General features: G+C 42.6%; 1 pseudogene across 1 annotated transcript; it reads left to right on the forward strand.

The window, feature by feature from the left end:
- The first annotated feature begins 1 nt into the window (after position 1).
- Positions 2-15,443, forward strand: LOC308341567 (tetraspanin-3-like; annotated as a pseudogene). Its single transcript has 3 exons — positions 2-108; positions 13,726-14,399; positions 15,383-15,443. The product of its transcript is annotated as a tetraspanin-3-like (transcript).
- Positions 15,444-27,715: the final 12,272 nt, after the last annotated feature.

Raw genomic sequence — 27,715 nt, forward strand, 5'->3', positions numbered from 1 at the left:
AATGGCTTTGGGCTTGCGTCACTTCCGCCCGCTGGCGCGAGGCTTGAGGGGCGGGGCACTGACTGGCCTCCTGCCCCGCCCCCAGACTGTAGGGGGCGGGGCAAGAAGGTAGGGAGGCCAAGTCCCGGTTAACCGCCCCCTGCCCACGTGTTTGGCTCCACCTGTCAGTGTCTGGATGAATAAAGATAAAGTCTTGGGTCTGCATTGCCATTGTCGGATGTCCCACTCTTCTCCAGTTTCAGGCACTGGAGTAAGTTGTCTAAGAATTCCTCCTTGGGAAGGAAGTCACAGCTGGCTTTAAATAGCAGAAGAGCAAAGCCAGCACTGAAGAGTGTCTCCAATCAATGGGGCTGGGCAAGCTGGACCACTATCTTACACCATACACAAAAATAAATTCAAAACTGACTGAAGACTGTAACCCCTGAAACCAAAAATGCCTAGGAGAAAATGTAGGCAGTAAGGTCTTTGACAATAGTCTTAGCAGAATTTTTTTGGACCAGCCTCTTCAGGCAAGGGCAACAAAAGCTAAAATAAACAAGTGGGATTACATCAAACTAAAAGCTTCCGCACAGCAAAGGAAACCATCAACAAAACGAAGAGGCAGCCTACTGAGTGGGAGAAGACATTTGCAAATCATATATCCAATAAAGGGTTAATATCCAAAATGTAGAAAGAAATTCTACAACTTTGTATTGAAAAAAAAAAAAAAAAAGCTGTGAGAGGGCAGGCACCTGCAGGAAGGCCTCCTGGCTTCGAACAGGGTGCCAGCAGGTCTGTGCTTCGCTCCCTCAGAGTCCTGTCGCCACTGACAGGATTTTTACCAAATGTAAATTGTTGTCTCGCCAGCCATTAGAACTCAGAGCCTTCTTTGCTTATTACAATGCCATCTGCAACAAAGAAACAGGCCAGCTCAGCCGATCTGACAGGGAACTGGTCATCATAGTGACCAGCCTGGCCAACAAGAGCCCTGCAGCGGGGTTGTCCACAGTGCCAGGTACAGGGTCTACTTGAAGAACCCAGTGCTCCCTAACCAGGTGTGTGTGAACTGCAGAGAGTCTGACCTCCCTGCTGGAGTCTGCACTTGCTGTTTTCCAAGTTGATCACATAACAGATGACCATTTCAAAAAGCTCTCAAGCGGTAGAGCTTCAACAAAGAAGATGCCTGGGATATCGCTGCCGTTTCAGCTTTTTTTTCCATGTCCAACCGCCTCGCTCATTTTGTTGGTCTTGTTCCCAACAAAGAATTCTATTTGATGGGCACAACCAATGATGTCAAAGACATCAGGAGGGAACCTGCTGCTCCCGAAGTACAGAAGCCTAAACAGAAAGACCAGTGTTAACATTCCAGGCACACTGCATTATAAGGCATCTGTTAGGAAGTAATTTTTAAACACATCTAGTGGATTGGGGAGAAGGTAAATGAGTTTGCTCCCTGCCTGCCAGATCAGATAGATCCTAAGCATTAGGGAGACCCAGGGGCATGGGATACCTGGGCATAGGGGAAATGTTTGCTTATTTCAGGAAACCTTTGCCAATGGTTTCCTTGTGTTGTAATCTAAAAGGAACATCAGGGCAAAGAAGTTCAAAGGATGCTTTAGACATTTCGGATGAACGGATATCTGTGAAGTTGAGCAGTTGAAGTTGAAAATTTTTTAGCACTCCAAAATAGTGTTACATAGAAATTGGTCTCTATAGACTGTGATTTGCAGTCAAATCCTTGTGAACCTGACATGCTTGTATTTCTAGTCTCTCAAAGGCAGTGGGTAAATAGGAGCAGTCACAGTTGAAGTTAATCTATCTTTAGTGCCTGAGTCTCAATGAACTTCCAGTATTTTTTTTTTTTTTTACTGCTGGGTTTTTAAAATCATGGCCATCTCAACGTAATTTTTTTTAATTTTAGATTGTAGTAAAAAATTATTTGGAAGAAGTGAGGACTCACATTTTATTTTCTTAAGATTTATTTATTTATTTTAGAGAAAGAGAGATAGAAAGCATGGCGAACGGGGAGGAGCAAAGGGAGAAGGAGAGAGAATCCCATGCACACTGTTGAGTGCGGAGCGCAATGACGCAGGGCTTGAGCTCACAACCCTGAGAACATGACCTGAGCCAAAAGCAAACTCACACGCTTAACTGACTGAGCAACCCAGGTACTGCACACAGTGAAAATTCCTAACATATTTTACAAGTCTATTTTCTACTTTGTTGGGGGACTTTTCATCACCATTTGAAGTTTCTCTAGGGAGGCTAGTTCTTCTTCCTCCAGATTAAGCCTCTTGAAAAACATGTATCCACTTTATATGCCTTTTTCTTAGAAGTAAGAGTGGCATGATATTTAGACGGGATCAGCTTTAGGGGCAGAAATCAAGAATACTGTTTGGAGTTTTTTTTCCCCAAAATTATGCTTTTATTTATTTATTTGTTTGTTTATTATGTTCAATGAGCCTGCCTATAGTAGTACATCATTAGGGGTTTTTTTTTCATCATTAGTTTTTGATGTAGTGTTCAACGATTCATTAGTTGCATTTTAAGCAGAAGCCTAAGAAAGAAAGAAAGAAAGAAAGAAACACCGTAAACCCTGCATTACTGAATGACTGGTTCTGTGTGTTATAGCCACCACGGCCTTTTTCGGTTATCTTCTCAAGAATCATTCTCATTATCTTACTGGTAGAAGTACATGCAAACCCGCAAAATTTTTTCTTCCCATTTGGCTTCTTCAGATTCTCTAAATTGTTGGTGAACATTTCTTAATCAGATTGGGGACTATGCGGTGTTAATTTTGAATTGCCTGAATGGCGAAATCTGATCTTAAGGGAGCACAAACTTTCATTGCAGAGCTTTCATTTTTCTCTTGGAACTATATCTTAAGTATCTTGGAATATGTTACCTTTTAAAATTGTTTTATTTTACCTATGGAAAAAATAATAAAAATTTTTATAAAATTTTTGAATTTTGATTAAAAAAATGGACAGAGGATGTGAATAGACATTTTTCCAGAGAAGACATACAGATGGCCAACACACATATGAAAAAAGGCTCTCCACCACCCACCATCAGGGAAATGCAAATCAAAGCCACAGTAAGATATCACCTCCCACCTGTCCGATGGGCACTTATCAAAAAGACAAAAAACAACAAGTGTTGGTGAGGATGTGCAGAAAAGGGAACCCTTGGGCACTGTTGGTGGGAGTATAAATTGGTGCAGCCATTGTGGAAAACAGTATGGAGGTTCCTCAAAAAACTAAATACAGAACTACCGTGCAATCCAGCAAGTCCACTTTTGGGTATTTATCTGAAGAAAATAACAACACTAATTCAAAGAGACATATTCACTCCAACGTTTATTGTAGTATAATTTACAACAGCCAGTATATGGAATATTACTTGGCCATGAAAAAGACTGAAATTTTACCTTCTGTGACCACATAGATTGAGCTATGTTTATGCTTTAGCATTTATGAAGTCAGTTGGAGAAAGATAAATACCATTATGATTTCACTTATATGTGGAATCTAAAAATCAAAGCAAATGAACAAGACAAAATAGAAACAGACTCAGAGATACAGGTACCCAACTGTTGGTTACAAGAGGGAGGAAGTTTTGCCGAGTGGGGGAGGGGGCAGACAAAACAGATGATGAGGATTAAGAGGTACAAAGTTGCAGTCATAAAATAAGTAAGTCAGTGGGATTGTAATGTACAGCTTAGGGAACATAGTCAACAGTATTGTAATAACTTTGTATTGTAACAAATGGTAACTAGACTTATATGGTGGGGATCATTTTTTAATTTTTAGTCACTGTGATATACACTGGAAAATAATAAGCTATTATACATCAATTGTACCTCAATAGAAAAAAACTTAATCTAGGGGCATCTGTGTGGCTAAGTTTATTGAGCATCTGCCTTCGGCTCAGGTCATGGTCTCAGTGTCCTGGGACTGAGTCCTGAATTAGGCTTTCTGCTCAGTGGGGAGTCTACTTCTCCCTCTCACTCTCTCTCTCTCTGTGCTTTCTTTCTCTCTTTCTCTCTCTCTCCCTCAAATAAATAAATAAAATCTTTATTAAAGAAAAAAACAATCTAATTATAATTGCATTAAAATTTCTTAACTTTCTATTCTTACAGCTCACATCTATTGTTATAAATAAGCAAAAAAGAGAGCGAGAGAGAGACTGTTTTTAAAGTCTTTTAAATTTTCCAGATTTCTTCTTTTGCTTATTATTGGGAACTCCTCATGGGTATGACAAGTAATGCTAAATATAATTCCCCATATTTTCTTTAAGTATAAACAATTAAATTATACCACAGCACATGTAATCAATTTTTAAATGATATAAACCTTATTTAAGTCTACTGAGAATCTGACCTCTTGGAATTCATGGAAAAATACTTTAAGAAAGCGGGGAGCCTGGGTGGCTCAGTGGGTTAAGCCTCTGCCTTCGGTTCAGGTCATGATCTCAGGGTCTTGGGACTGAGCCCCACATTGGGCTCTCTGCTCAGTGGGGAGCCTGCTTCTCCCTCTCTCTCTGCCTATTTGTGATATCTCTCTCTGTCAAATAAATAAATAAAATTCTTTAAAAAAAGAAAGAAAGAAAGAAAGAGTTCAGGGGGCGCCTGGGTGGCTCTGTCGGTTAAGCGTCTGCCTTCAGCTCAGGTCATGATCCCAGAGTCCTGGGATCAAGCCCTGCTTCAGGCTCCCTGCTCAGTAGGGAGTCTGCTTCTCCCTCTCCCACTCCGCCTGCTGGTGCTCTCTCTCTCTCTCCCTCCTTCTATCTGTCAAACAAATAAATCAAATCTTTTTAAAAAGAAAGAAAGAGTTCCAAAATAAAACTTTTAGTTTGAAATAAACCCAGATCTGTTACCTATTTAAAAATAAAACGTGAAAAATCTCACAGCATTAGACCCCTTTTCCCCACCAGTCATTGAAGCACAGGACAGGTAATCTGACTTAGAGAGAATGTGGGCTCTTCCACGGGCCACATTCTGCACTCCTCCCTTCCACCTCTGTTATGGAGACTGTCCATTATGAAAACCATCCCACCTGCACTTCCTTTATTTCGGAGTGGACAAATATTTCTGTATTCTTCTATGGTGAAAGCTAAAAAGAAAAGAAAAGAAAAAGACTGAAAGACCCAGCTGTCCATCCTTTCTTGCATTATACACTTCAGAAATATTAAGACATTTGCAATTCCCTAAATATGCCACATAGAAGACATCCTCTCTTGAATGCTTTTCTCTACTTCTCTACCTGGAAAACTTCTCATCCAGACACTGTGCCTGGAACACTCCAGAATCAGGAGATAAGAATTGAGAAGTGGGAAGGGGCAAGAAACATGTGGGACCATTTTTCTCTATGTTAGGGAGTTTCTAGGATTTTCCTCTGCAAAGATGAAAAGCAACTGAGAGTCACAAGTCTGTTGTAGAGAGGCAGAGGGATCCTCTCCATAGATCCTGCAAAAGATTGATATTATAATATTTATCTCTAATATCAAAAAGAATCTATTTCTGCCATCTGAAGTCAGACTGTGTTTAGAACATATCTGGTGTGGAAATGAACATTCCAAAATCAAGCCACATGACTGAAATGCTGAGCCATTGTGATAGTTAAAGTGCCCACTAGAGGCTGATCTCACACAACATTTCTGTACCTAAAACCTGCAAAATCTTTGCTTCCTCATTTCTATTGACTTTTAAAAATTTTTTAAGTTTAATTTTAATGTAATTAACACACACTGTATTATTAGTTTCAGAGATAGAATGTAGTGATTCATCAGTTGCATATCACACCCAGTGCTCATCACAACTGTGCCCTCCTTAACACCCATCATCCATCCTATCCTCCTCCCAGCTCCCCTCCAGCAACCCTCAGTTTGTTTCCTGGACTTCAGCATCTCTTATGGTTTGCTTCCTACTCTGTTTTTATCTTATTTTACTTTATTTCCCTTCCCCGTATTCATCTGTTTTATTTCTTAAATTCCACATATGAGTAAAGTCATACGGTATTTGTCTTTCTCTGACTGACTTACTTTGTTTAGCATAATACCCTCTAGTTCCATCCATGTCATTGCAAATGGTGAGATTTCATTCTTTTTGATAGCTGAGTAATATTTCATTGTGTATATAGTAGGGAATATTAAATATATAATGGAATATTAATATTATAATGGAATAGAGAGAGAGAGAGAGACCACATCTTCTTTATCCACTCATCAGTTGATGGACATGTGGACTCTTTCCATAGTTTGGCTATTGTGGACATCGCTGCTATAAACATTGGGCTGCAGGCATCCCTTCATTATACAAACCAATCTCTCAGGCCATAAAGTCCTTGAAATTCTTTATCGGAGCTTTGTCTCCCATATCTGATGGCACCAAATACTGTCATTTCTTCCTTGGAAACTGTGGGGACAGTAGTCTGTCTGAGGTTTGCACAATCTCAAGGTCACCATTGAGCCTAAAGTTGTCTGCTTCTTAGTAGGCCAGGTAAACAGGAAGTCCATCAGCTACAAAGCATAGTTTATTCCTAATCGAAAGTATTTTCATAGCATCCATGATGAGGAGTAAAATCACATTTTGGGTGAATGGGATTTGTGACTTCCATGGTTGCTACTCAATTCTATTTTGTAAAAGAGGTTGGAAAAATAAAGAGGACAAAGGGAGGAGCTTATGAAAGCCTATGGAAGTGAGGAGGCACCTGGAGAGCTCTTCTCACAGATAATAACTTCATTTAAGTATGTGGATTCGATACAGAAGAAAAGATTTCAATGGCAGATTTTTTTTTACTTTATTTATTTATTTGACCGACAGAGATCACAAGTAGGCAGAGAGGCAGGCAGAGAGAGAGGAGGAAGCAGGCTCCCCGCTGAGCAGAGAGCACGATGCAGGGCTCGATCCCAGGACCCTGAGATCATGACCTGAGTGAAAGGCAGAGGCCTTAACCCACTGAGCCATCCAGGCGGCCCCAGATTTTTTTTTTTAAAGATTTTATTTATTTATTTGACAGACAGATCACAAGTAGGCAGAGAGGCAGGCAGAGAGAGAGGAGAAAGCAGGCTCTCCACGGAGCAGAGAGTCCAATACAGGGCTCGATCCCAGGACCCTGAGATCATGACCTGAGCTGAAGGCAGAGGCTTTAACCCACTGAGCCACCCAGGCGCCCAGATTTTTTTTTTTTTAAACAGAGGAAAGAGAGGCATCTGGGTGGCTCAGTCAGTTAAGTGTCTGCCTTCAGCTCAGATCATGATCCCAGAGTTCTAGGGTCAAATCCCTGCTCAGCTGGGAGTCTGTTTCTCCCTCTCCTTCTCCCTCTGCCACTCCCCCTGTTTGTACTCTCACCCCCCTTCTCTCTGTCAACTAAATAAATAAAATCTTAAACACACACACACACACACACACAAGAGGGAAGAGGATAGTTTTAGGAGCATGAGAATGACCTGAGAAGTTTTTAAGATGACCAGTGCCTGAGCCTCACACCAGATCCATTACACCAGAAGTCCTCAGTTGGAGCCCAGGTGATTCAATGCACAGCAGGGGTTGATAACTACTCATCAGGTGTCTTTGGGCCTCAGGTATTCAATAAGCATTTGCTGAATTTGTAAAATGAGGAGATTGAGCAAAGATAACTTCTAATGTCCATTCTAACTCTACAGCACAATAATACCATGGCCAACTAGAACAGTCTTTTGCATATGCAAAATAATTCCCCCAACTGACTGAGCCACCCAGGCACCCTTGCCCCAGGCTCTTTTTTAAAGAAATATGCAAATAACTATCCCACGTTCATGTAGATCAAGGAAATCATTTCTCTACCCCTTGATAACTGTTGGAAGAACCCTGAGAGAAATAAAGAATTACACACTATTGGACTAGTGGAAATTATCTGAGTTCATGATACACATAGGGCATCAGCCCATCACAGATCTTTTCAGCTTCTTTGGGTGTATTGTCACAGTGGTTTAGAACTTAGCTGAAATGAAATATTTTTTGTTTCCTTCTACATTATGTCATCCAAACTTTACACCTTTAGCAACACGTAATCTCTTGATGGTCTAACAAGAAATATGAGCTAATGTACTAGTGTAAACTGTGATCAGGGATTAAATTCACATTTAGAGGGATTGCTTCATGATCTCTATTAATGATATTTGAGTGAGAGATAGGATACTTTCTTGGCTACAACTAAAACTGATCACAGAACAATGTAAAATCAGCTATTTCTTGGCTCAGGTCTTTGTAAACATTTGTTCACTCACTTTGCAGAAATGTGGAATTCTCTTTCTTTGAGAATTTCTGAAGATAGAGTTAAATGTGGTTAGTGACATGTCTTCTTAGACTTGGTATAAGCTTTAATGCACAGTGACTGTTTTTTCTTCTTCTTTCTTTTTTTTCTTTTAAGTAGTTTTTCTTTCTTTTTTTCTTTTAAATAGGGAGCCAAATGAACCATGTAACCCGGTAAAAGGTAGGCCCAGGAAATCAAAAGCCAGGAAAATTTTAATTAAAAAGCCAACATCATCCATTTGTCTTTGAGAAGATAAGGATTATTACAAAGAAAGGCAAAGAGAAAGTCAAGGTTCACCATTGGAAATAAGAAATGGGATTTTTGAGTCTGGGAAAGTAGTCTTGAAAGCCAGGTTTGGTTGTGAAACATTTTCTGAATTATTTTAGTTCCCACTGGCATATCTTGAGGAGAAACATAGGGGGAAGATGAAATCCTCAAGGTAGAGTATTTGCTGAATAGAATCCAGTCCCCCAGTGAAATGACTGTATTTAATCAGGAAGAGGCTGAATTAAGAGCATTTTCATTAGTAGATTTAAAGCCCCACTCCCCCCGCCCCACCATACTACCCAGTGTGGGGGAGGGTATGAGGGTGATTATGTCTAACTTTGAAAACGAAATAGCCACATTTTCTTCGTCCAAACAATTGCCAGCTTTAATCTGAGCCACAATTTATTTTTTAAAGATTTTTATTTATTTATTTTGACAGAGAGATAGAGAGAGAGCACAAGTAGGCTGAGAGGCAGGCAGAGGGAGAGAGAAGCAGGCTCTCCTCTGAGCAGGGAGCCTGATTCGGGGCTCGATCCCAGGACCCTGGAATCATGACCTGAGCTGAAGGCAGCTGCTCAACCAACTGAGCCACCCAGGCACCCCAGCCACGATTTATGTTCTGCACATGGAACATAAGAAGGAGCAAGACTGAGCTGGAGGGATCGCCCCTCACTATCTATCTGCCTTCCAAGATAGTGCCAATATCTACATGTTGAGATCCTTGCATAACAAGCAACGGCAGGGCCTGTCACAAGGAGAAGCATGGCAGGTTTCCATGGGCCACTGGGAAAGTGGAATAACTAAGAAAACCCAAACCATGACCTCCCAAGGGCCTAGATCTAAAGGGAACTAGGAGAATCCTTTGAAGGATTAAGTTTCTGTGGGATTCTTTTAGGCAGACAACCCTGATCCAGGCTAACAGAGGAGAGGGGGCAAGATTGCTTCATGGATTTGATCGATGAAATTAACATGAAAGATTGCAATTAATTCCCAAATGTGAAAGAAATGCAGAACAGGTAACAACTGGGACTAAATAAAATCCCAAAGGAAAATCTCTTACTCTGTAAAGAAGGGGAGGAGATGGGAAGACTCCACACCCAGATCTGAACCACTCTCCTGATTCTTGCAGCCCAACCACAGAAATAGAGTTGGCAATTGATTTTGTCTCGCTGCCAAATATTGATTTCCAATTCTAGGGAAATATTAATTTAACAAAAGGATACAGTCTTTCAAGAAAAATATGCTAAGTGCTTTCTATGTGTAAAGAACTATGCTAAGTATTTGGGATAGAGACAGATAAAGCATGATCCTTTCCCTTAAGTGATTTGCCAACTTGTAGGGGTGAGAATCCAGGTACTTAATTTGACAGAACATAAAGGAGAATACAATAGTGGGTATAAAATAATAAAAGGTCTAGTGGAAGGAAGTGGCTTTTCTGATTAAGGATTCTGGAGGCAATCGCAGAGGAGGTAGTTTTTGCCTAAGTAGATCCTAAGGGATTGGAGGGGAAGGTGTTTTGGCTGGCAAGAGATGATATGGAAGATACTGTTGGAGGCCAGAGCACATTAAAATAAAAAGGATTGCATGACGCTCTTGCTAAACCCTGATGTCAGTGATTTAATGACCAGAAACCCCATTTAAGAAAAGAGTTGTCCTTCTTTAGCTCTTCAGTGTTTTATGATATATTAATATATCATGATCATGATATTGATCTTTGTATTTAAAACACTAAAAAACAAAAAAGGTAAGCCAAAAAAACCCCAAAAAGTAAATCAATAAAATATGAATAAACAAAAGGACCTAGTTTATAATCTGTCCTATTTTCACAGAGAACCCCCCTCAAAGAATTCCACACACCAAGTCAAGGAAAGAAATGTCTAAAGAGATTGAAATCACTTGCAGTTTCCTGCCAAGTATACAGCCACTGGATTCTAGAAAAATAAGAAGCTGGTTGTGCATTTTGTAAGTAAAACACAAAGGTTTATCACACGTGGCATTAAAAAAACGGTAACTGGTACAAGCTGGCACTGTGTATTTATTTCTGATATGACAAACAAGACACACCTGCTATTAAGAATGACATGATACTGTGCAAGAATTCGCAAGAGAACATACCCGAACTGCTTAGTCATCTCATTGCCTCCTGCTGGAAATTATTTCTGGGTTCCTCACTGAGAGAGTTCAGAATTTTCTAGACCAGAAGTTCTCAACCAGGAGCAACTTTGTCCGCAGGGGACATCTGGCAATTTCTGGAGATGTTTTTGGTTGTCATGACTAGAGAAGATGCTACTGGCTTCTAGTGGGTAGAGGCGAGGAATGCTGTCCTAATATGCATAGCACAGTCCCCACCACATGCACACACACACACACACACACACACACACACACAGAAAGAATTATGTGACCCAAAATATCAATAATGCCAAAGCTGAGAACTGTCCCCTAGACGACAAGCCATTTGGCACAAAAGCAAGTGCTCTAAAAGCATTCACCCGCAAATTTCAGATTGTAAATCCCAAGTCAGTGCTGAAGATTTTCAGTGCAATCATTGTACAGAAATCCACAACCACCCTAATGATACAGTCGTCAGGGAGAGAGAGTCGAATTCTCATTTGATTATTTATTGAGTGACCTCTGGTTGTTTAACTACTTTGTGCCTTAGGCTCCCCATCTGTAAAATTGGGGAAAATAATAGTAACTAGCTCCTAAAGTTGATGCAATGCTTAAGTAAACAAACAAATATAAAGTGCTTAGAATAGGGTCTGGCCAACAGCACTAAAAAATGTATTTTTTTAAGATCTTATTTATTTATTTGACAGAGAGATAGAGAGAAAGGGAGAGCGCGCCAGCAGGGGGAGCAGCAGGCAGAGGGAGAGGGAGAAGCAGACTCCCTGCTGGAGCACAGAGCCCCACTCAGGGGCTCCCCATCTCAGGACCCCTGGGATCATGACCTGAGCTGAAGGCAGATGCTTAACTGACTGAGCCACTCAGGCGTCCCTAAATAAATGTATTTTTGCCTTATTACTAATAATACTTAGCACAGAGAAATTTAAAATTTGCATTTATCTAGACCAATGTCCAAAAGTTCAGTCATTTAAATAATAATTTTATTATTTCCAAGTATCATCTAAACTGCTACTTTCCTGAGATTTTATTTTTTCTGAATTGTCATGATTCACCTAATAAACTTTTTGTGTCATTCATAGGTTCCATGTCTTCACTGTATTGTCCTAATACATGTGAACTAATGCAATGCTATCAAAGCAAAGTGTTTTTGGTGTTGCACATAAGATCATCTCATGTGCTGCACTGGCAGACACGTCACAAGTAGAGGGCCAACCCCTTTCTAGTAGATTTGTCTCATTCAGGGGCACCTGGGTGGCTCAGGTTAAAGCCTCTCAGAAAGGCTTTAACCTCTCAGCCAAGCCATCAGGCTCTCTGCTTGGCAGGGAGCCTGCTTCTTCCTCTCTCTCTGCCTGCCTCTCTGCTTACTTGTGATCTCTGTCTGTCAAATAAATAAATAAATAAAATCGTAAAAAAAAAAAAAAAAAAAGATCTGTCTCATTCATTTGGCTGCTGAACGTCTAAACGTCTTATGGATCTCACTAGGAGGCAGAGCCCACCTTCCTTCAGAGACACTATACACGCCAAATATTTTCCTTCTCAGCTGTCTTTGCAGTTAAGGCATGAGCTTGAGCCGTTAGCTTCAGCAGTCAGACTTGCTCATGCCTGGGTCTGGATCAGCAGCTGGTGACCAGATTCTCCTGGTCAGTCTCTGTCTCAACAAATGACACAGTCTCTGTCTTAACAAAATGAGTTCCCACGGCTATGGGCACATCCAGCCCTAGGAAGCAAAGGTGACAAATATGGTCTCATGGTTCAAGATGACCCAGTATCCCAGGAATGCCCAGAATTGCAAAGTCACATGCTAAAGAAATTATACAAGTAGTGTAGACAAGACACAAGAACCCAGTCAGGGGGCGGTGGGGACCGTGCCAGCCTGAACACCCATTCTTCACCTAACATGGGTACCTGTTGCTCAGATCCTTGTGGGAAGGCCAGCCCTGTGCTACCTGGTCTGATTCCTCAAGATAAATGGGAATTCAGAGTTTTGTGTGAATCCGATGGGCAACCCATTCAAAGTAAATGAAAACCCACGGTGTGGAGCAACACGGAGGGGCACGGGCCTGCGGGTGGCAGGTGGCAGGCCGCCATCTGCCAAGTCCAGGGTCTTCTTAAACACTCTCACCTCTTTCTGGCTCCTCAGTGGAAGGTTTATCGGGGGAGAAGTGAAAGTAGCCTCTCTCTACCCCTGCAGTATTAGCAAGACCTCAGATAGCTAATAAGATTAAATAGTATTGTGACTATTAATAATAGTATTCTTAAGTATTATTTATTACTTAATAACATTATTACTTAAAATGATTACTCTTAAACATTATTACTAGCAATAATAATAAGTAACCAATATTAGTTAGACTTCAAAAGTTTTAGATTTTTTTACCAGCCTTCCAAGGAGAAACTTCAGTCCCCGAATAGAACACAATTCCATGTCTCTGTACTCTTGCTCATGTTGTTTTATCTTCCTTTATGAACCCCACTTTGCCTGATGATACCCTACTTTTCCTTCTAAGCTCTGTTCAAGGGTCGCCTCCTTCTGGAGCCCTCTCCCGCTTTCCTCTCCCTTTCCTTCCTCCCTTACTCGTTCACCTCACATTACGTCCCCCAGAGCACCAAGGGGTAATATTCCAGAACTTTAAAAGACAGTGTCTTCACCCTGATTCACATTCTCTAGCAAACAGATGGAGAAAGCACATGCTAGCATTCTATTCTGGGTACAATCCCAGGACACTAAGAGTGAAAGCGAAAGGCCAGAAAGCCACTAAAAAGTGCTGTGGTCCCAAACAGCCTGCCCCTTCTCAAGAAAACAGTGAGTTGCTTAGCCCTGTGTGAAACCTCTGAAAAGGCAGTATGAGCCTACTGTACCTCAAAACAGTTACTGGGGGGCAAAACGGCGGAGAATCTGTGAGCTCCTGCCTGTCTTCCCATTGATCAAAATCAGAGCCCTGAAACAGTGACTCCCCCAAACCGGAGTGCTGGAGGTCACCAGGGCTGGGGCTGCCCGGGGAGCCCCGGGGGGAGGGGGAGCTGCAGGGAGCACCCCCGCAGGCTGTGCCATTCCCAGGGGGGCGGCAGGCACCATTGGTTCATGCAGCATCACTTCCTCTAGGTCCGTGCTGGGATTTCTCCACCTCAACTTCTGGGGGGCAGCTGGCCTGTGATGCCACGTGGGAGCCCACATCCTTACCATTTATGATGACTACGACCACCTCTTCGAAGATGCGTACACTCTCATCCCCGCTGTCCTGATCATCCTGTAGGAGCCCTGCTGTTCCTTAGTGGGCTAAGGGGCTGCTGTGCCACAGTCCCAGAAAGCCGCTGCGGACTTGCCACGTTTGTCATCATCCTGCTCTTGGTTTTTTCACAGAAGTTGGGGATACATTTACAGAGCAAAGGTGGAAGATGAGGGTGACGGCGGCATTCAGAAAGGGAATGGAAAGACCTACAATGGAAGCAACACAGGTGTTACTAGCCTAGCAGGCGATTATGCACAGAGACAGCTGCACCGTTGCGGAATTCACAGCTCCTCATACGGCTTCAAAGAAACCAAAAACCAGAGCGTCCCTCTGAGCTGTGCAGAGGGACAGCCAGCAGCTGTCATGGTCCTCTGGCCCATCCTTCCAACCTCTCTGCCGAGGAGTATGAGGCTCTCGTTGTAAAGAAGCTACTAGAAATCATGGTGCATCTTATCTGGGCAGCGCTGGCCTTGGCAGCTCCCTGGCTGCCAAGGAGATGTGTGCAAGCATCTGTTGTCCGGGGGGGGGGGGGTGTCGAGAGCCTGCATGGGAGCTCCTCATCATCGGAGGGACCTCTGCATAGTCAAAAATGCAAGCCTGAGCTTCTTAGTCTTGTTGTGCTGACTCGAAAGGCGAATTGAGCAGGCCCACTGCTGTTGGGGGCCCCCTGAGTCCATTTGGTTAAAGCACATGAACACAGGTGTTAGACAGAGCAAGTGTCCCTTTATGTGCCCACCTACTTCCCCACCCACCTATGACTTTCTTTTCCCCTATTCTAGCTGACTCCCCATGTTTTTAAGTGTGGCGGTATATGTTCTACTTTTGGAACCACTTGCAGGTAGCAGAGTGTGGGAGAATCAAAGGAGGGCCCGGGTCTGCTTCTGTTACCTCCCTCCATGGTGCTGGAGTGTCACTGGGTCCCTTCAGTCTTTACAATGGAGAACTCTCTACCAAAGGCTTCTGGGAGGAGAAGGAGGAAACCAGCTGTGGTTAAAGTTAACACCAGATGGTGCCCCTCATCAGTGTCCTTTTAAGAAACATACACTGTAGTCCCATAAGATAACAACTGTACAAAATGGCTAAAATGGATTGTAGAGTCATACGGTGTGTATCTTGGTTCACCTTCAAAATCAGACCGATCTTTGAAAGTAGTGGTTTTCAATCAATGTTGGCTTTACAGGAAGAGTATCATGTATGCACGACTGTTTTAAGACAATTAGTATTAAGGGCGAATGTGTTTTAGTTTGAGCCCTTTATAGTAAGGGGTTTAGACTTTTAGGTTTAAGGTACCCACACAAACTAGCAAAATAACACGTAGATGTGAGCTCTATTGTAAAGAGGAAAATGAGATTTCATAGGCTCTGTACCACCCCTCAAAAAGAAAAAGATGGCGTGTCCAGTGTGTACCTGGGACAGCCTTCCCAGGTAACCTTCCTCACTGTGTTAGATGATGCTTACATGTCTCTCCCACAATTGTGCACTTAGCGACACCAGCAACGTCTTCACCACCTTCATCATCAGCATTTGCACAGTGCTCAGCACCTAGTGGGGAGGGAGGCAAGTTTGCTTTGGTTCAGCAGACATTTACAAACACATCTGGTGCTGTCTGGTGGAATGAAACACAGGGGTGGCTCGTGATACCTTTAAATACCAAAACCATGATTTGACTCCGTACTGTAGCTTTAACAAAACCCTGACATCTTAGTCAGAGTCCTCCAGAAAAGCAGAACTCATGGAAGGTATACATACCACTAATAGAGGGATGGATTGATCGATTGATTGATTTCGGGTACTATTTGGGTCACACAGTTGTGAAGGCCAAGTTGTCCCACAGTGTCCCCTCTGCAAGCTAGAAATTTGAGAATACCAGTGATGAGATCAGTCCAAATATAAGGACCTGAGAAGCGGGAGTGCCCCTGTCCGAGGGCAGGAGGAGATGGACATCCCAGCTCAGGAAGAGAGAGCAGAAATTGGCCCTTCCTTTTCCCTTCCTATTCTACGCTCAACAGATGAGAGGATGCCCTTCACGTCAATGAGGGCAGATCTTTACTCAAGTCTACCCAATCAAACTCTTGTCTCTTCCGGAAACACCCACCCAGACACACCCACAAATACTGTTTTGCTAGCCATCTGGGCATCCCTTAGCCCAGGCCAGCTGACACATCAAATTAATCAGCACACTTTCCAACCCAACGTGTGCTGACTTCCGGCATCCCTCTCCATTCCAGGCCCTGCAGGCGTCTCAGGCGCCTAGACTGTCCTCAGGTACCACAGTACAGTCTCACCTTGGCTGGCTGCGGTAGACAAAATTCTATCAAATTTTTAAAATCTGCATCGTATACAGTATCTATAATTAGGCACTTGGGATTTCACTATTGTCAATGTTGAGTGATGTCCACATGCCTATACAATGCAGTTGGTTTTTCTACAAGGCTTTGGGGTATCTTTTCAGACAAATAAGGGTTCTTTTTAATAGTCTTTATTGTAGTAATTAGTTTTAAATACTTGACTCAGTAGGGCTTCCTCCAACCCCCAAAATTTCCCAGATGACATGGAATTAAGGACAAAAGAATATTATGACATAGAAAAAGATTAGAAAAAAAAATCCATATAGTATTTTTATATGTGCTAGCAGGAGGAAAAAAAAAAGTGTCCTTTTCAATTCTTACTACTGTTCATTTTGTGCATCTACTTAGTACATAATTATTGTGTCTGTGTGTTTGTTTTCTCAGCTAGCTGTTAAACATCTCTTGGGTACACAGCACCCAGCTAGATATCTTTACTCACTGATCGCTTAAAAGGTTTCATGTTTTCTAGCCACTTAACGTGTACCCCAGAAGTGAAATGCAAAATTTCAACTCACTCTTCTCAGTGAGTTCTACATGAGTAGAATGAAAAGGGGGAATTTTAAAAAATAAATTATGGTATGGAACACCTGGGTGGCCCAGTTGGTTAAGCCGGTGCCTTTGGCTCAAGTCGTGATCCCAGGGTCCTGGGATTGAGTCCCACATCGGGCTCCTTGCTCGGTGGGGAGCCTGCTTCTATCTCTGTCTCTGCCTGCCACTCTGCCTGCTTGTGTTTTCTCTCTCTCTCTCTCTCTCTCTCTCTCTGACAAATAAATAAATAAATAAATAAAATCTTTTTTAAAAAGACCTTTTAAAAAAATTAATAAATTATGGTAAGTAAATAAAATAAGTATCTGTCCCTAATTACTAAGTAAATTCCTTATAATAAATTCCTTGACTCCCTTACTTTGAGAATTCTATCTCTAAAAGTAGTCGTGATTCTCGGGAACAGTTAGGAAGCCTTAGTTATCCATTAAAAAGTGAAGCATAACCTTTATCATTTCACCCTTTGGCAATGACGTTTTCTATGGCATATTGGTCAGCAAGTGAGTTATTAGCTTCCTGTTCTATTAATTATTTATCCATTATTGCTATGCATGACTTCTATCACAATTTTCTACAGCCTTTATTTAAAGATAATTCAGAAATATTCAGGAGATCTGAAACGTGGGCTAAGAAATGATTTTTTTTTAAAGATTTTATTTATTTATTTGTCAGAGAGAGAGTACACACAAGTAGGCAGAGAGGCAGGCAGAGGCAGCGAGAGAAGCAGGCTCCCTGCTGAGCAAGGAGCCCGACGTGGGACTTGATCCCAGGACGCTGGGATCATGACCTGAGCCGAAGGCAGCGGCTTAACCAACTGAGCCACCCAGGCGTCCCAGAAATGATTTTTTAAGGAACTGCAGTAGTCTACTTTTTGCCATGTGTATGTCATCAAATAAAGTTTATAAAACTCCTGGGGGGAGCTCACCCATGTTGTGGCCCTTGAGAGAGCAAAGGGCCTCAGAACAAATAACTTTCCATATGCACATTCTTTATAAGAAGTTCAGGTCTTGAAGTCAGCCAGCAAAATAGAGCCAAAATGGGGGAAGGGGGTGTGGAAGGCAAGGAGTTCTTATCTCGGGTATCTTAGTCGTTGTGTACCCTTATAAAGTCAAATCTGATTTCTAACATGCAACAGGCTTTAAAATGCCATAAAGCAACAGGAGTCTGAAAATGCAGATCTTGCATCTTGCTACGGACACGGCTTTGCTCAGAATCATGAAATAAAAAGTCAGAAATAGAGGCGCCTGGGTGGCTCAGTGGGTTAAGCCGCTGCCTTCGGCTCAGGTCATGATCTCGGGGTCCTGGGATCGAATCCCGCATTGGACTCTCTGCTCAGCAGGGAGCCTGCTCCCCTCTCCCTCTCTCTGCCTACCTCTCTGCCTACTTGTGATCTCTCTCTGTCAAATAAATGAATACAATCTTTAAAAAAATAAAAATAAATAAAAATTTTTAAAAAGTCAGAAATAAAAATACTCTTTTGCCCATTAACACTGGCGAGGCTAACAAATTAGCAAATTTTGGGGACAGCAACAAAACAATTTTTATTGAGGTTCATTCGTTTTAGTAAGAAAGGACTAAATGAATGGGCCTAGCTAGAATCTCAGAATCAAAGTAGCCTTAAGATGGAAGGGACTTTACAAGGTTCTGGTCTAACCCCCTTGCTCCACAACTACAAAATGGAAGCCCAGAAAGACAAAAGGACTTTCCAGTCATCAGCTCATTACAGAGAAGAAGGACAGGGCTGGGTGCCTTGTGGGTGACGTGGCCAAGGAAACCTCGGTGTCCTTGGAGTGACCTTGTGAGCAACTAGCAGCTCTACCTCAACCCAACCAGGCCAACTCTGATTAGAATCAAATCTCTTTACACAAACCAAATTAAATTTGTTAATCTTCAAAAAATTTAATTAAATAAGAATTTATTTATTTTTTATTTGTTGAAGAATTTATCACTGGGGCGCCTGGGTGGCTCAGTGGGTTAAAGCCTCTGCCTTCAGCTCAGGTCATGATCTCAGGGTCCTGGGATCGAGCTCCACATCGGGCTCCGCATCGGGCTCTCTGCTCAGCGGGGAGCCTGTTTCCCCCCTCTCTCTGCCTGCCTCTCTGCCTACTTGTGATCTCTCTCTCCATCAAATAAATAAATAAAATCTTTAAAAAAGAGAGAGAATTTATCATTAATTAGTCATCAAAAAAAAAAAACTATCCAAGAAAAGATTGCTTCTGTTCACGCGGTATGTATATTCCTGAAAACCTGTATGGTTAATTTGTACAGGTAAAATACATTTTAGACACTTGGTTTGCTTCATATTTCTCTCAGGTGCAGTCAGCATAGTTAAGCACGTTCCTCCTTGAAACACCCTCTTGCCTTCCTACACATCACGTTCTTCCCACTTTGCTCTGCTCTTACTCCCCGCTTCTTCTGTCTCCTTTGCTGTCTCCCCTCCCTTTCTCTGCCCAGTAGGTAAGTGCTGGTCACCTAAGACTCAGTCCTGAGCCTGCTCTTCTCTTCTCCTCCCTTCTCCATACTTCTCCATCCTCGCACTCTCCCCTGGGAATCTCCACCTGGCTCATGACTTACATGTGTGCTCATGACTCCAAAGGTCTCTAATGCAGGCATCATGCATACATACCCAACTGCTCCATGTGGGTAGCTAATAAGCACCGCACACTAGCAAGATCCAAGCCAAAACTCCTGCTCCCGCAGCTCCCAGATCGCTTCCCACTACTTTAGTGATTGGCACCCCACCCAAGAGTTTGAGTCTCAAGTCTGAAAGAGACATCCCTGATTCTCTTTTGCACTCCATCCACAAGTCAACCTGCCAACAAGTCTTCTTGGCTCTACTTCCAAATCTCTAAACCCCACATCTGCATCCAAGCCACCTGCCCTCCCTCACCTGCTCCACTGGGAAAGACTCTTAGCGATTTCTCTTCTTCTACTCTGTCCCCTCAAGTCCATCATAGCCCACACGGTTAGGTGATCTTTGAAACACTAACTCAGAGCCTGATAGGCTGTCATCTAAAATTCTTTAGTGATGTTACAGTTCTCTACGAATATCCTCCGGAACCCCCCCTCACCCCCTTCCCCGATAGCCTACAAGGCTCAGCTGAATCTGCTTTCACCCCGGACTAGCATCCGGCTCTCCCCCACCCTTCAGCAGCCATCTTTTCTGCCATTCAAATGTACTACAGACTTTCTACCTGGGAGCCTCCTTTCTCTCCCTAAACTGCCTCCTCTAGTTCTTCGAATGCTTCATCTAGGTCCCCCCTCACGCAGACTGCCCCTTCCTGCCCCATCACCACTGGCCTCTCCCCCTGCTTACCTTCCTATCACCCTCTTTATTCCCATCACAGCACCACACTCCTGGCAACCTGTCACTCTGTTGTTTGTGTCTTTGTGTACTTGCTTATGTTTCTCCAGTGGAAGGTAAGTTCCATCAGCGCCCACACTTGTCCTATTCACCACCAAACCCCAGTGTCCGGCAGAGCACCTGGCACACAGTAGACATTCAACAACTAAGTAAATAGTGGATTAAAACATGCTAATAAATCTTCTTAAAAGAATGGTAATGGGAAACAATGTAAGAATTGCAGGATCACTCACATACACATCCTTGCTCATCTTTGGGATCTCAGCTTTCCTACCCTGAATTGACTGAAAGTGAGAAAAACCTGTGTACACACATACACACACGCGCACACACTCCTACTTTCCAGCCAGATTATTTATTTACTGAAAAGTCACATGAACGAAATTCCTGCTCAAGAAATTTTTGTATCCCTTGGAGATGGTCACCACAAAATCTGGCCTATGACAAGCAGCTTTCTAAAGAATTCATTGATCTTGGCCACTCACTCAACAAAGACACATTGTAAGTGAGCTGCGGTGATTCCCCTGGGACAAGTGCCACACAAGACTCGGAGGGACAGAGGTGAAGAGGAGGTGTTCGCTGTCCACAGGAGGTCTAATTCTGGGGTGAGAAGGTGTAAGCAGGGAAACAGTAAGGTGAGGGCTGACCCGGGCAAGGTAGCCTGCATCCAGCGATGCCACACACTCATTTGTTGTATCTCGTGTGTATTTTCTTTTCTTTTCCTTGTTTTTAAAGATTATTTATTTATTTATTTATTTGACAGGCAAGGATCACAAGTAGGCGGAGAGACAGGCAGAGAGAGAGAGAGAGAGAGAGAAGAGAAAGCAGGCTCCCTGCTGAGCAGAGAGCCCAATGCGGGGCTCGATCCCAAGACCCTGAGATCATGACCTGAGCCGAAGACAGAGGCTTTAACCCACTGAGCCACCCAGGCACCCCTCTTGTGTGTATTTTATCACTTTGTCTGATGAACCTTTTGACTTACTTGATGGTCTTTTTCTGTTCCCTCTGCCTGCACACATCTCAAGATTCTATCATCCTTCTGCACGGATGGATCCCCGAAGGGCTCCATCCCTGACTTCTTGGCGAAGCCCAGCAGCTCTTCCTTCTCCTGCCCTTTAAACTCTTCATTGGTGAGCGATCTTACACTTCCGCATCTACATTTCCTCCTAGAGTAGCTCCTTCCTAGACCGCTCTGTATCTGAAGATGCCAGCCACTCCCGCCTGAAACCCTGAGTTCTCTTCCATAGCTTCCCCTTTGCCACTATTCAAGAGCAGGCGTCCCCATCTGGGTTAACTTTTCAGGTCTCCTCAGCTTGCCCTCGCTGCTCAACACAGGATATTCTCCCCTGCTCATTCCCTAAAGGCATTCACCACTCCAGTGCCAACCCCTCCGTGTCCTTCCCCTAAACCCTTCCAATTCTTGCCGGAGTAACGCACAGGCCCTCATGAAGCCTCCCTCATTCCTTTGGGCCACCATTTCTTCTTTCCCAACTTCTGTAACATTCTAGTTACAGAATAGCCTATCATAGTCTGTATTTGTCTATAATAGTCCATAATACAGTCGATAGTAGTCATTTCATACATCAATTTTATCCTGGCTGACAACTGTTCTTTTTAATATGTTATTTCCTACAAAGAAACATTACATTCTTGGAGGGCAAACACCCTATTTTTTACCTTCCTTTCTTCTGCCCCATGGTGCTCAGCACAGAGTTATAACCCTCCGAATGTAGCAAATGATACGTGTGTTAATGGATGAAGGCTGGGATCTGGAACCCTGCAGTGTAAGCCAAAAGTGGTGGTTCATCTTCACAGAAGGGTGGACAGTGGAGCTCTATCCACCAGCCGGCACTGAAGCAAAGCTCCTGGGACAAAGCCCACAGGAAGGAGCCATTGGAATGGGGCTGCTGCACAGGTGCATGAGCTGCAGTTGAATGTATCCATGGCAGTGGCCAACCACAGGCAGGGTGCCCCCAGGGTTACACAGCAAGCTGGACCGGAAGGCAAAGCTCCAAGGAAGGGCACTTTGTTCCTCTTTTTGGTGGCTCCAAAGTCAGTTCTCATCCTCTTAGTGGGTTCAAAATAATCTGGACTACTGTTTCCACCTACTCTTCCCATTCTCAGGACCTTTCTCCCCTTTTCCTTTCATTCTCTCCTTTTACTTCCTGTATTCTGCTCCTTTTGCCCTCTGCAGTGGACATGTCTTATTTGGCCACCCTACCATTCACTCACCCTTTTTTAATTAAAAGCATCCCAAGGGCGCCTGGGTGGCTCAGTGGGTTAAAGCCTCTGCCTTCGACTCAGGTCATGATCTCAGGGTCCTGGGATCGAACCCCGCATCAGGCTCTCTGCTCAGCGGGGAGCCTGCCTCCCTCTCTCTCTGCCTGCCTCTCTGCCTACTTGTGATCTCTCTCTCTCTCTCTCTGTTAAATAAATAAATAAAATATTTTTTTTTAAAAAAAGCATCCCAGTTTTCTCTGGGTGCCCCCCTCCCCCCATTCTCAGACCACCCACATGGTTTGGGTGGACTTGACTCCTTTCAGCTCTAGAGGTGACATGAAATCCAGTCTTCACTATGTTCCCCCAGCTATAGTGGCCAGTTCAGAGAAAGTGTCAGATCAGGATGTATATTTGGATTTGGAGGAAAGGAAAGCTCTCATTTTCTTTTCACTAGTTTTGGAATTGTAAGGATGAAAATGTGGAATCACCAGCAGCCATCTTGCCCTTAAGAAGGGGGACACCTTTGAAATGGGAGAAAGCAGAACTAAGAACTAAGAGAGACCATGGATTCTGCGGATATATTTTGAGTAACTAGATCCTGCTATGCCTGAAGCTAACCATCTCTTCCAATTATGTAAGCCAATAAATTCCTTGTTTAAATAAGTGATTACGGGTCAGGTTGTTAGAACCCAATATGTCTTCCGAAATCCAAGTTATTCATAGTATTTTAGGTCTGGAAGTAAATGTAGAGATGAAGTTCAATTCTTACCTTTTTATAATAGAAACCAAAGAACTGGAGAGAATGTGATTCTAATATGAGCATACTCCTAAGTTGTAGCAGAGACCAGCCTAAAACCCAGGTCTTTGCTCTCCCAGTGCTATGGTTTTTCTGCCACAAAATGTTATATTAAATCAAAGTGTTTTGTCTTCTATGGATTTTTCCCCCAACTAGAACATAAACACCTAACAGGGCAGGGTAAGAGTGATGTCCTAGATTTTTCACATGCCCTGAGCCCAGCATGGTATCTTTGTGTGACAAATATACAACTACTGGTTAACCAATCACTGAGTTAAGAAAGCTTTTTGTACCGTGAGATTTTTCTTTTTATGCTTGCAAGATGATGTGCTACTCTCAGGGTTTTTACTATTGGAAAAGTATAGGAGTATAGATATATAGCTGTTGTTAGCAACTGTAATCATTTCCTGTAGATGTCAGTCTTTTTGTCTTAGTCAAGGAACAACTTTTATTAAGTAGCCATGGTAATGAAGACACTGTGGGGATTTCTCAAGCAATAAGCCTGTCTCTGCCCTTGAAAACTTATTAACCTCCATCATCACATGGCCTTCTCCCCATGAGCCTACGTCTTCACATGCTGTTTTCCTCTTCTTAGAAGGACACCAGTTATAATGGGTTCGGGCCTATCTTAGTGATCTCAACTTAACTTGGTTATCAGCCAAGACTCTATTTCCAATTAAAGTTACAGGTACTGAGGATTAGGACCTCACCATGTCCTTTGGGGGATACAATTCAAGCCATAAGAGATGTATAAGTGACATTTTAAAGAAGTGTTAGAAACTTCACCTTGTTGGGTGGTATAGAAGGAAAAGACTCTCTTGGCAAGATCAATTGATGACTTGCTATTGAGACTCATAAGGTTAGAAGGAGATTAGAACTCTGGCTGCCATCACCACTTTGAGAACCATCAAAGTCCAAGAGATATAAATAAACAGGCCCAGCCTAGTAGAGAAAAATATGAGGCAGCACCTGTAAAAATTTCGAATCACTAAATATTTAAGATGATAATAACAAAACCCCCTCCCCCCTCACTGTTCTGTGTCCTCCCTCCCCTACAATGTCTGCTTAATCTTCTTACCTCTTCTTTCCCCCCACCACGACAGCCTCCCAGAAATGACCTGGGATCACAGGAATTCCCCTTCCTTCCTCTTACTGCTATTGCTTGAAATTATTGTAGCCACTTTCCTATGGGTCCATCCAGCTGGGGAAGCAGAAAGGAGGTGACAGTAGAAACAGCGCTGTTCCAGTCAGAGCCAAACTTGATCACGTGCAAAGTGAAATTACCAAGAGGTGGTTGTAGCGGTGGTGACCTAGAAAAACAGAAAGGAATGTCAACTTTTCACTTGGCTTCTAAGCTTTCTATCTCATCCTGGAGCCATAAGTTATATCTTTTTTGTATGCATTTCCAGTGAACCTTGAACAGAACTTATCTCTACTTTGATCACTGCATATCGAATTGCCCTGATCCTCTTGAACCTTGAACTTCAACAGCCTGGGGTGGGAAAGGAAGGAAGACATCCCTGATAAAGGCTTTCAGGGAGGGTTACTGACACAAAGGGTGGATTCCAACCAGCACAGATGTGGGGCAGGAGAAGTTGGCCCTGAGAAGTCTGGGGCTGGGAGAAGGTGGCAGAGACCTATAGAGCCCAAATTAGATGTTAAAGGCCAAAATCATAGAGAGTGGCCGAAGCATTAATTGTTAATTTATGTCTTCTTGTCATCCCCCAAGCCCCATTCCACTGCAAATTCCTGGAGGAGAGTTTTGTCTTGTTGACTCCCTGCACCCATCCTCCCACCTGGCACACGATATATTCTGACCTCTTCAAATGTCTTTTCTTTCCTCCAGTTAGCAAAGTAGTTTCCAATTTCTGAACCTCCGCACAAACTAAGAGCATTGGATTTGGAACACTTTATTTTTTGAAATGATGGACTCTTTCTCATCCTTCAGTTCCTAGCTTGAATGTTATCTCCTTGAAGAGTTTTACCACTGCTTAAAGTAAATTACACACACACACACACACACACACACACACATTTGTCTCTATCATAGCACCCTGCTGGTTTTCTTCACAGGCTATACAATTTGCAGTGGTTTGTTTCTTGCATACTTGACTACATTCTAGGAAGAGGAAATTTGAATCTATCTTATTCATTGTCATAGTCCTAGCAATTAGCACATCCAAGGCACTCAACAGGTAAAGGTTAAAGAACAAAAGAACCAATATATGCAATCAGAATTTAATAAACTCATGAGAATTGTAATACTCTGTTGCATGGGAATTAGTGCAAATAAAGATGGATTCCTGGACCAGATGAGGAAAGATGAATTATTTACTAACTATCTAGGATCTATGGAATAACCAAAACTAAAGCTGAAACCATTGCTTCCTTACTCTACATCAAATCAATTCCAAATGGATCAAAGAGATATGCCTTTAAAAGTGAAGCCATTGTGGGACACCTGGGTGGCTCAGTCCATTCAACATCCAACTCTTGTTCTCAGGGCTCTTGATCTCAGCTTTGTGAGTTTAAGCCTTGCACAGTGCACCAGGCTGGGCATAGAGCCCACTTAAAAAAATAAAAAATATGTAAATAAAAAAGAAGCCATTAAAAAACCTGAAGAAAATGTACAAGAATTCTTAATCATCTTAATACAGAGATGTTTTTCTTTTTTTTTCTTTTAAAGATTTTATTTATTTATTTGACAGATAGAGATCACAAGTAGGCAGAGAGGCAGGCAGAGAGATGGGGGGAAGCAGGCTCCCTGCTGATCAGAAAGCCCGATGTGGGGTTAGTTCCTAGGACCCTGGGATCATGACCTGAGCGGAAGGCAGAGGCTTTAACCCACTGAGCCACCCAGGTGCCCTCAGAGATGTTTTTCTAAGCAAGCCAATATATCCATAAAAACTGACACTTTCTGTACTCACACGTATGTGCTCAGAACACACTCAAACAGAAGCTAAAGACAAACAACAAATTGGGGGGGAAATAATTGTTACATTTGACAAAGGCTTAGATCTTATTATAAAGTGTTGTTACAAATAAACAATGAAGAGACTAATAATGCAAATTAAAAATAAAGGACATAAGCAGACCCCAGAAAGACTCATGCAAATGACCTTTAAGGGATGTGATATATAATTTTAAGAATAACAAAGGAAAGAAATGTAAATTAAACATTGAGATAACCATTTTTCATCTTCGAAATTGACAGAAATGAAAAACCCTCATAGTATTTAGCGTGGCCAGTATGTAGAAAAAATGAGCCCTGGCTATTTTTGTAGGGGGATATACATTCCACCTTTTGAAAGCCAGGCTCAGAAAAAAATAAATAAATAGGAAAAGAAATTCAGGCTCATGGATCAGCTGGACTTGGACTAGTTCAGCATTTTGATGTCTGTACAGAGAACAACTGGGCAAGATCGATCAGATTTTTTTTTTTTTAGATTTTATTCCTTTATTTGAGAGAGAGTGCATGCACATGAGCAAGGTGAGAGACAGAGGGAGAGGGAGAAGCTGGGGCTCCATCTCAGGGTCCTGGGATTATGACCTGAGCAAAACCTAACCGAATGAGCCACCCAGGTGCTGCTATCAGACTTTTAAATGTGCATATTCTTTTTTTAAGTTTTTTATATTTAAATTCAATTAATAAACTTGTAATGTATTATTCGTTTCAGGACTGTGATTCATCAGTCTTACATAACACCCAGTGCTCTTTACAACACAGACCATATACTCTTTGATCAGCAATTACATCCTGAGACTTTTATTTTGCAGATAAACATGCACACACAGGCAAAGATGTATAAATGAAGATAGTCCCACAAAAGCGGAAAAAAAAACAAACCCAAAAACAAAACCCTAAATGACCTTGAACAGTGGACTGATGATATAAGGTTTGGTTCATACTCATAGCAGACTACTGCGTGGCCACTGGAAAAGAAATGTGCCAGTGTCATAGATCTCTTTAGAATATGAAGCATAAAAGCATAGGATGTATTGCACAAACCCATTTGTTGACAATTAAACAAAACAAAACAAGAAAACAAACAAAAAATGCAGGCCAGACAAAGAAGGGAAGGAGGGAGGAAGGAAGGAAAAAAGAAAAAGAGATAAACAGAGCCAGATAAATAGAGACAGGCAGACATGGCTCTCTATGCAAACCATCAAAAACCACGGAGAGCCGGGCGCCTGGGTGGCTCAGTTGGTTAAGCAACTACCTTCAACTCAGGTCATGATCCCGGAGTCCTGGGCTTGAGTCCCGCATCTGGCTCCCAACTCCATGGGGAGTCTGCTTCTCCTTCTGACCTTCTCTGCTCTCATGCTCTCTCACTCTCTCTCTCCCTCAAATAAATAAATAAAATCTTAAAAAAACAACAACAACACTAGGAGAAGGGCCTGGGAGGTCAGTAGGCTTACTTTTCACAGTACCCTTTCGCACTATTAGCGAAAATCTACCAACTACACATATTACTTTTTCAATTTAAAAACTAGCTAGATTATAAATATGATGTTGGCATCACTCAAAGTCACCTTCAGAAGGATTC

Source organism: Martes martes (genome assembly GCF_963455335.1).
Source record: "Martes martes genome assembly, chromosome: 4".
NCBI classification, from domain to species: domain Eukaryota; kingdom Metazoa; phylum Chordata; class Mammalia; order Carnivora; family Mustelidae; genus Martes; species Martes martes.